Raw genomic sequence first — 7760 nt, 5'->3', positions numbered from 1 at the left:
CTCCTGCCTTCAGTCTTTCCTAGCTTCAGGGTCTTTTCTAAGGAGTCAGCTCTTCACATCAGGTGGCCAAAGTATTGGAGCTTCAACATCAGTCCTTTCAATGAATATTCAGAATTGATATACTTTAGGATTGACTGGTTTGATCTCCTTGCAGTCCAAGAGACTCTCAAGAGTCTCCACCAACACCACAGTCCAGAAGCATCAATTCTTTGGCGCTCAGCCCTCTTTCTGGTCCGGCTCTCACATCCATACATGACTACTGGAAAAACCATAGCTTTGACTGCACGGACCTTTGTCAGCAAAGTGATGTCTCTGCTTTTTAACACATTGTCTAGGTTTGTCGTAGCTTTTCTTCTAAGGAGCAAGTGTCTTTTAATTTTGTGGCTGCAGTCTTGGTTGGACTATTGTATTAATGAGATACTCCCAAAGCACTCTTCCAAATTCCAGTTTCACTCTCATCACTTTCATCTTCTACAAAGACACTAAGCTGACTTTCTGAAACATAATTCTAAACAAATCATCTCTCTGCTTAAAAAGTATTTAAGCAACCTTTCTGTAAACTGACCTAATCTCTCCCCTAACCCCCATATCCCATCCTCTTCTACCCCACACAGATGCTCCAGTCAGTGAAAGCATCAGCCTTGTACATCTTTCTACCTGGAGTTGCCCTCTGCTAGCTGTTGTCTTACAACTAACCACCTGGAACACTCCTGATCATTGTGAGCACTCCTTGTGAATGCCTGGCCATGAACATCACCTCTTCTATGGAGACTTCTTGAAACAGCTTTTTATAAATCATTCCTTCCACTGGGTTGTCTGAGAATTTCTTTTTAATTCTATTGGAGCACATTTGTGATCTCTTTCCCTTGTTTATGAATATGTCAGGGGACAAGATCATATCTTCATCATTTCTCTCTTCAGTGCCTGCTATATTACATGGGCACCCAATAAATATTTGTAAAATAATGCTGCCCATTCCTTCATGTTTTTCAATTCAGTCACTCAGTCGCGTCCAACTCTTTGCGACCCCATGAACTGCAGCATGCCAGGCCTCCCTGTCCATCACCAACTCCTGGAGTCCACCCAAATCCAGGTCCATTGAGTCAGTGATGCCATCCAACCATCTCATCCTCTGTCATCCCCTTTTCCTCCTGCCTTCAATCTTTCCCAGCATCAGGGTCTTTTCAAATGAGTCAGCTCTTTGCATCAGGTGGCCAAAGTATTGGAGTTTCAGCTTCAACATCAGTCCTTCCAAAGAACACCCAGGACTGATCTCCTTTAGAATGGACTGATTGGATCTCCTTGCAGTCCAAGGGACTCTCAAGAGTCTTCTCCAACACCACAGTTCAAAAGCATCAATTCTTCTGCACTCAGCTTTCTTTATAGTCCACCTCTCACATCCATACACGACCACTGGAAAAACCATAGCCTTGACTAGATGGACCTTTGTTGGCAAAGTTATGTCTTTGCTTTTTAATATGCTGTCTAGGCATTATTTTACTCTTTGAATAAATATCATCTGCTTGAAGCGGAGAAGGCAATGGCACCCCACTTCAGTACTCTTGCCTGGAAAATCCCATGGATGGAGGAGCCTGGCAGGCTGCAGTCCATGGGGTCGCTAAGAGTCGGAAACGACTGAGCGACTTCACTTTCACTTTTCACTTTCTAGCATTGGAGAAGGAAATGGCAACCCACTCCAGTATTCTTGCCTGGAGAATCCCAGGGACGGGGGAGCCTGTTGGGCTACCATCTATGGGGTTGCACAGAGTAGGACACGACTGAAGTGACTTAGCACCAGCAGCAGCAGCATAGGCGTGAAGACATTATCCAGGTATCTTTAATAGAAATATGAACTTCCAATCAGACACCCCGAGGGATGCTATTTGATCATTTTTCCCCCTTGGGTCTCTTTAGAGTGTTGTCACTGCATGTTGTGATAACTTTCTCAGTTACCAACCCTGCAACACACTGCAGTTTTCAGTGAGTTCTGAGGACAATTAGGGGCCCTTGAGACCCAGAGATCTGTGTGGTCAAAACTATTTTCATAGTAATACTAGGAGCTTTTTATATTTTCACTCTTATTCTCTCATGAGTATCCAGGCGAGTTTTCTAGTGACTACCAGACATAGTATTGTCAATCCATGACTAATGGAATGTGTTTATGTATGCTTGTTTAATTTTTTAATTTTATGTTTTGTCTTTGTGTTGCTTCTCTTTTTAAAATTTCAGTTTTCATTTCTAATTCAATCAATATTGATAGATATGCTTCCATATAAAGAAAATCTCTTTGGACTCTTCAATAACTTTTAAGACTACAAAGGATTCTAAGATGAAAACATTTGAGAACGGCTGCTCTAGCAGGATGCTGGCCTACAGTGAATCCTTGTGTATGATAAAGAATGGCGTATAGAAGGGATTCAAAATTCTAAAGGTTACACATACACTCTCACTGTATATTTTTAGTTTTGTAGTATATCCCAAAATAGTTTTATCATACTTGAACAAAAATACTTGTTGCCAAAAATCTACTTTCTAGAAAGTGATGTTGGTTGTGACCCTGGATATTATGCTTTTACAGGAAATTACAAACTACCTGAAGATTAGTTCTAGTGTCTGCCCATATCAAAGTTAAATTGTCTTCTGTACAAGATTGCTGCCTTGTAAAAAATAAGTATGCATGCACCTTTTCTTTATTCAGGTTCTTAAAGAATTCAGTAATAATAGTATTTCAAACAAAGAAAAAACTAATTCCTAGTCATTGATGTATATAGTATGTCTTTGTTTATGCAGTAAGGTAAACATCATAATTTCCAAGGTTTTCTTTCATTTAGTCTCAATATACAAAACTTTCTCAGTTATACTCATTTCAACCAGCTTCCCTACATTCTACAATTATGCACATTTTAAAGTGAATTTTCTTGTTTTTGTATTCTTATGGCTCTTAAATGTAGTAACTAGAATGAATATTTGAAAAAAAATGTCTATTCTAGGAAGAAACTTTATGCTTCCTTTCTAATAATTCAGATTTAAAATGTATGATTTTTCTTATGTAATTTCTTCTTTCACTAAGGCATATACACAAAAAGAAGTGCTAAGAAAGATTTCTACTTCTTTCTGCTTTCTAAAAATATCATGCATATATTCGTCTTGGCTAATCTTTCTGTATGTGGTTTCAAATAGATTATAACATTTTGACTAGAATAAAAATCCTTTATGAATTTTCACTGATATTAAGCTCATATGGGACATAAAATGCTTATAAAGGAGTGTTTGTTTCGTTTCAAAGTCATGCAGTATAAAACTTAGCCTACATAAAAAGATGATGTGACAGAATTCAACAATGACAAAGAATAATTAGAAAACTTAAATATTTTATATCTCCTGGGATTTGGAGGTGCCATCAAAAAAACTATATTGATTCTAGCAGAAAAGCAAGAAAACTATTTTCCTCCCACCACCAACATTCTCATGGAAATTTCTAACTTTTGAAGATGCAGCTAAAATAGTGTAGAGAAAAAAAAAAATCTAAAACTCTGATCATGAAACCATGTTGAGATAAGTCTTGTCAAGTCTGAACCTTCCAGGATTACACCTAATTCTCAAGCTCATTGACACGATATAATCTTTCACACATGGCTGCCCTTTAGGGCTCTGCCCAACCCCATATAGACACCCTGTTGTTTCTCACATTTTCTTGTAATTTGAAGAGATAAATGGTGCCAGCTGGCTCCTGTTTATCTCAAGGCAGGATGATATTCAGCTCTTCAAGAACTTGGTACACACCTCAGAAAACTTGCCAGAAGAAAAGAGGAGTGATGGGTGTGTGTATTCTATCAGGGAGGGGGGACTTCTAGGGAGAGAAATACCTGAATTAAGTTGTAGTAGTAACATTTTGGGGGATTTAATAGCCAGATTAGAAAGGGTGCTCAAAAATTATAAGTGAAGCATACAAAGATAGACTGGAGTTCAATACACAAATATGAAAAAACCAAATATCTAATATATTTGGGAAAATTTTTATATCAATTTTACTTGATTAAATCACTTGTTTTCTCTGTTGGACAGATCAGCTGGGGAAAGACAGTGGTAGAGGGCTATAATTATAGTAAATATTTAAATTACTTTTCTTAGAGGAAAATCTGTATTGAAATCAACAAATAGCTGATACTGCTTGGGGCCTTAATATGTGGCAGGCACTCTTTGGAGAGGTCCGTGTGGAGTAACTAGTTTAAATTTCACAAACATCTAATGCCCTGAGGAACTATCATTATCCTCATTTCACAAATGAAATGAAGAAATTGAGGCAAAGAAAGCTTTAGTTCTTTCCCAGAGAGCAGAGGAAACTAGCAGTAGTGCCTGGATTTGAACCCAGGAAGTCCTGCTCCAGAGACCATATCCTTAGTTACTTCCTCTTGCCTCACGACCACGTACAGCTCCAACATAAAATTCCTTTTGCAACTCTTTCATGATGTTTTATGTTCTATAATTTCATAATTTTGAATGTTTACTACTTTTAAGTATGTGTTATTCTTTTTATCGACATCACTCAGATCATCTTCCTTCCTAGCTTAAACAAATCAAGAGAAAAAGACCTGTAACAAATTCCATGGAAAATTCAAGACTAACTTATACATAATTGCAGGTAGGAATCCATTTTTACAGTGAGTAGATCATAGCTTAGCAATCAACATTGTAAAATACACTTTCCATTGTGTCTTCATTCACATGTATTTTTTTAAACACACATTTAAAAAGAAAAGCTGTCTTTAATTTTTTTCTAATGACAAAAATATTACATGTTTATTATACTAAAATTGGAACAATACAGAGAAGATTAGCATGGCCCCTGCACAAGGATGACATGCAAATTCGTGAAGCATTCCATATTTTTATATTTTTGGAGAAGGAAATGGCAACCCACTCCAGTATCCTTGCCTGGAGAATCCCATGGACGGAGGAGCCTGGTAGGCTACAGTCCACGGGGGTCGCAAGGAGTCGGACACGACTGAGCTACTTCACTTCATAGAAAATACTGAAGTGGAAGGGAGCAATCCCATTCTGAAAGATCAGCCTTTACTATCTTTTTTCTGTTTCTACAGAAAAATGAATGAGAATCAGGACTGGTCAACAGCATGGTAGAGAGGAGTGAGCTCGCTGTTACTGGAAGTGGACTTTGAGAAAACAGGGAGATCACTTAGCCCAGTTTGTAGGTTACATAAACAACTGGATTCTGGGAGGGCTTGGGGATTTCTGATTTCTATTGTTTGCCAACTTCTATGGTGTAAATAGACCCATCATGGTTGATTTCAAGCTGTCAATGTATCACTGAATGTTGAGTTAGATTAGAGGCACATATGAGCTCTGGAAAACAAGTACAAGACTGACCCAGCACAATACTCACAGTGTTCTCTAAGATTCATGCTAACTCTAACAGTCTTCAGACTTCCTTATTTATTTTTAATTGGAAGGTAATTGCCTTACAACATTGTGTTGGTTTCTGATGTAAAACGATGGGAATCAGCTATAAGTATATACATATCCCCTCCTTAGGCAAGGTGCTATAGTTCACAGCTCCATGATGAAATTACTTTCCTTCTTTCCTTGCCAGGACCACTGCGTTTACCTCTCAACTGGTTCACCAATATATCCACTCCTTCTCCTATTTGTCCTTCACTAGGCAGCCAGGGCAACTTTTTAAAGATACAACTTCGAGTATGTCATTTTTTTTCTGTTTAAACAAATGTAGAGCCTTCAGTACTTGGCTGAATACTGGCCCTCAACTATATTCTTCTTCCAGTTATCAGAGGCTGTGAATGTTGCCCTACAAGGCAAAAAGAACTTTCAAATGAATGCAAGTAGTGCATTCAGTAAGGACCTTAAGAATGGTAGATTATCCTGGATTATCTAGGTGAGCTTGATGTAATCACGGTGGTCCTTGTAAGAGAGATTCATGAGTGTTCAGGGTCAGAGCAAAAGATGATGTGATGGCAGAAGCAGAGATTTGGGTGAGGCTGGAGAGATGCATTTTGAAGATGAAGGGACAAAAGACAAGGAATACAGGTGGCCACTGGAACCTAATAATACAAGGAAAGAGATTCTCCCTGAGAGCCCTGGAAAGAAACAGATCTGCCAACACTTTGACTTTAGTCTAGGAAAATTAATCTTGAACTTCTGATCTCCAGAACTGTAGAGGAACAAACTTATGTTGATTTAAGTAGTGATAGGAAACTAACACAATGCCCTTTCCTGAGGTAAAGACAGAACCCCTTCGAAAAGCATATGTCCCATATATAATCTCCCTTCTACCTATTCTCCCATGTACCTCATCACATGTTCTGTTTTTTCTTCTGCTGCAGCTCCACTGTTTTTCCTTCTGTCCACTATATAGTCCATAACATGGCTGTCACAACTACTTTCCCTATGCTGTTACTTTCTTGAAAGTGCTTTCCTTTCATTTCAGGGGTTCTTCCTGACCCAGGGATCCAACCTGGGTCTCCTGACTTACTGGCAGATTCTTTACCATCTGAGCCACCAGAGAAGCCCAAGTTAATTGTTAATCTATGTCAATTCAAGTATCACTTCCTCAGAAAGATTTTTTCTCTACTAAGTAGATCAAATCTCTCTCTCTCTCTCTCTCTCTCTCTCTCTCTCTCTAGTGAAGTCACTCAGTCATGGCCAACTCTTTGCAACCCCATGGACTGTAGCCTACCAGACTCCTCCAACCATGGAATTTTCCAGGCAAGAGTACTGGAGTGGGTTGCCATTTCCTTCTCCAGGGGATCTTCCTAACCCAGGGATGGAACCCAGGTCTCCCGCAATGCAGGCAGATGTTTACCATCTGAGCAACTAGGGAAGCCATATATATATATGTGGATGTGTACTTAGCTGCTCAGTCCAACTCTTTGCGACCCATGGACCGTAGCCTGCTAGGCTCCTCTGTTTGTGGAATTCTCCAGGCAAGAATACTGAAATGGGTTGCCATTCTCTTCTCCAAGGTAACTTCCCAACCCAGGGATCAAACCCAGGTCTCCTACACTGCAGACAGATTCTTTACCAACTGAGCCAATAGGGAGGCCATATATACCCACACATACATATATAGTAGACACACATACACACACAGAATACTTTTCTCTTTCGCTGTATTTGTAGTGGAATCTTACATGTGTTTGTATGATTTTTTTACTAATTGCCTTCACCTGTACTGGTTATGATCCATATTGGTTTTTAACTTACCTTTGTATCCTTGGGTCCTGTCACACAAGAAACATTTAATAAATATTTAGTATATGACTGAATATTTCCCTGCTCATTCCTCTCTAGCAGTTGTGACCAATATACTCTATTCTTCTATTATGTATGCAACAAACATTTACCAAGAATCAACTTTAAACAAAGTCCTGATCTCTCACATTCACGCAATTTCTCTAAAAATAACAGTAATAAAGAAAAAGTAACAACTCTTATTTTTTACTCAGAATTTTACTATGTATCAAGCACTGTAATAAGTGCTTTAAATATATAAGCTCATCCAACCCTTTTAAGATGAGTGTATTATAACTATCATTTTCAGATCAGAAAAAAAAAAAAAAAAAATAGGCCTTACAGCATTTATGTAATTTCCAATAGACCATATGGCTAGAACTAGATTTAGTATGTAGATCTGGCTGGGTAAACCTTTATTTCTTAGCACAGTATTACCGTTTGTACTTTCAAGGCCCCATACTTGTTTACAGGAATTATTTACATACTTATGCTTA

General features: G+C 38.5%; 1 non-coding gene across 1 annotated transcript; it reads left to right on the top strand.

The window, feature by feature from the left end:
• Positions 1–4787: 4787 nt before the first annotated feature.
• LOC112447952 (U6 spliceosomal RNA) lies at positions 4788–4891 on the top strand. Its single transcript, XR_003036205.1, has one exon. It is a non-coding gene; the product is annotated as a U6 spliceosomal RNA (small nuclear RNA).
• The last annotated feature ends 2869 nt before the right edge of the window (positions 4892–7760 follow it).

Source organism: Bos taurus, chromosome 8, assembly GCF_002263795.3.
Source record: "Bos taurus isolate L1 Dominette 01449 registration number 42190680 breed Hereford chromosome 8, ARS-UCD2.0, whole genome shotgun sequence".
Lineage (NCBI taxonomy): Eukaryota > Metazoa > Chordata > Mammalia > Artiodactyla > Bovidae > Bos > Bos taurus.
Note: the sequence above shows the minus strand (reverse complement) of the source record. Positions and strands in the feature narration are given on the sequence as shown.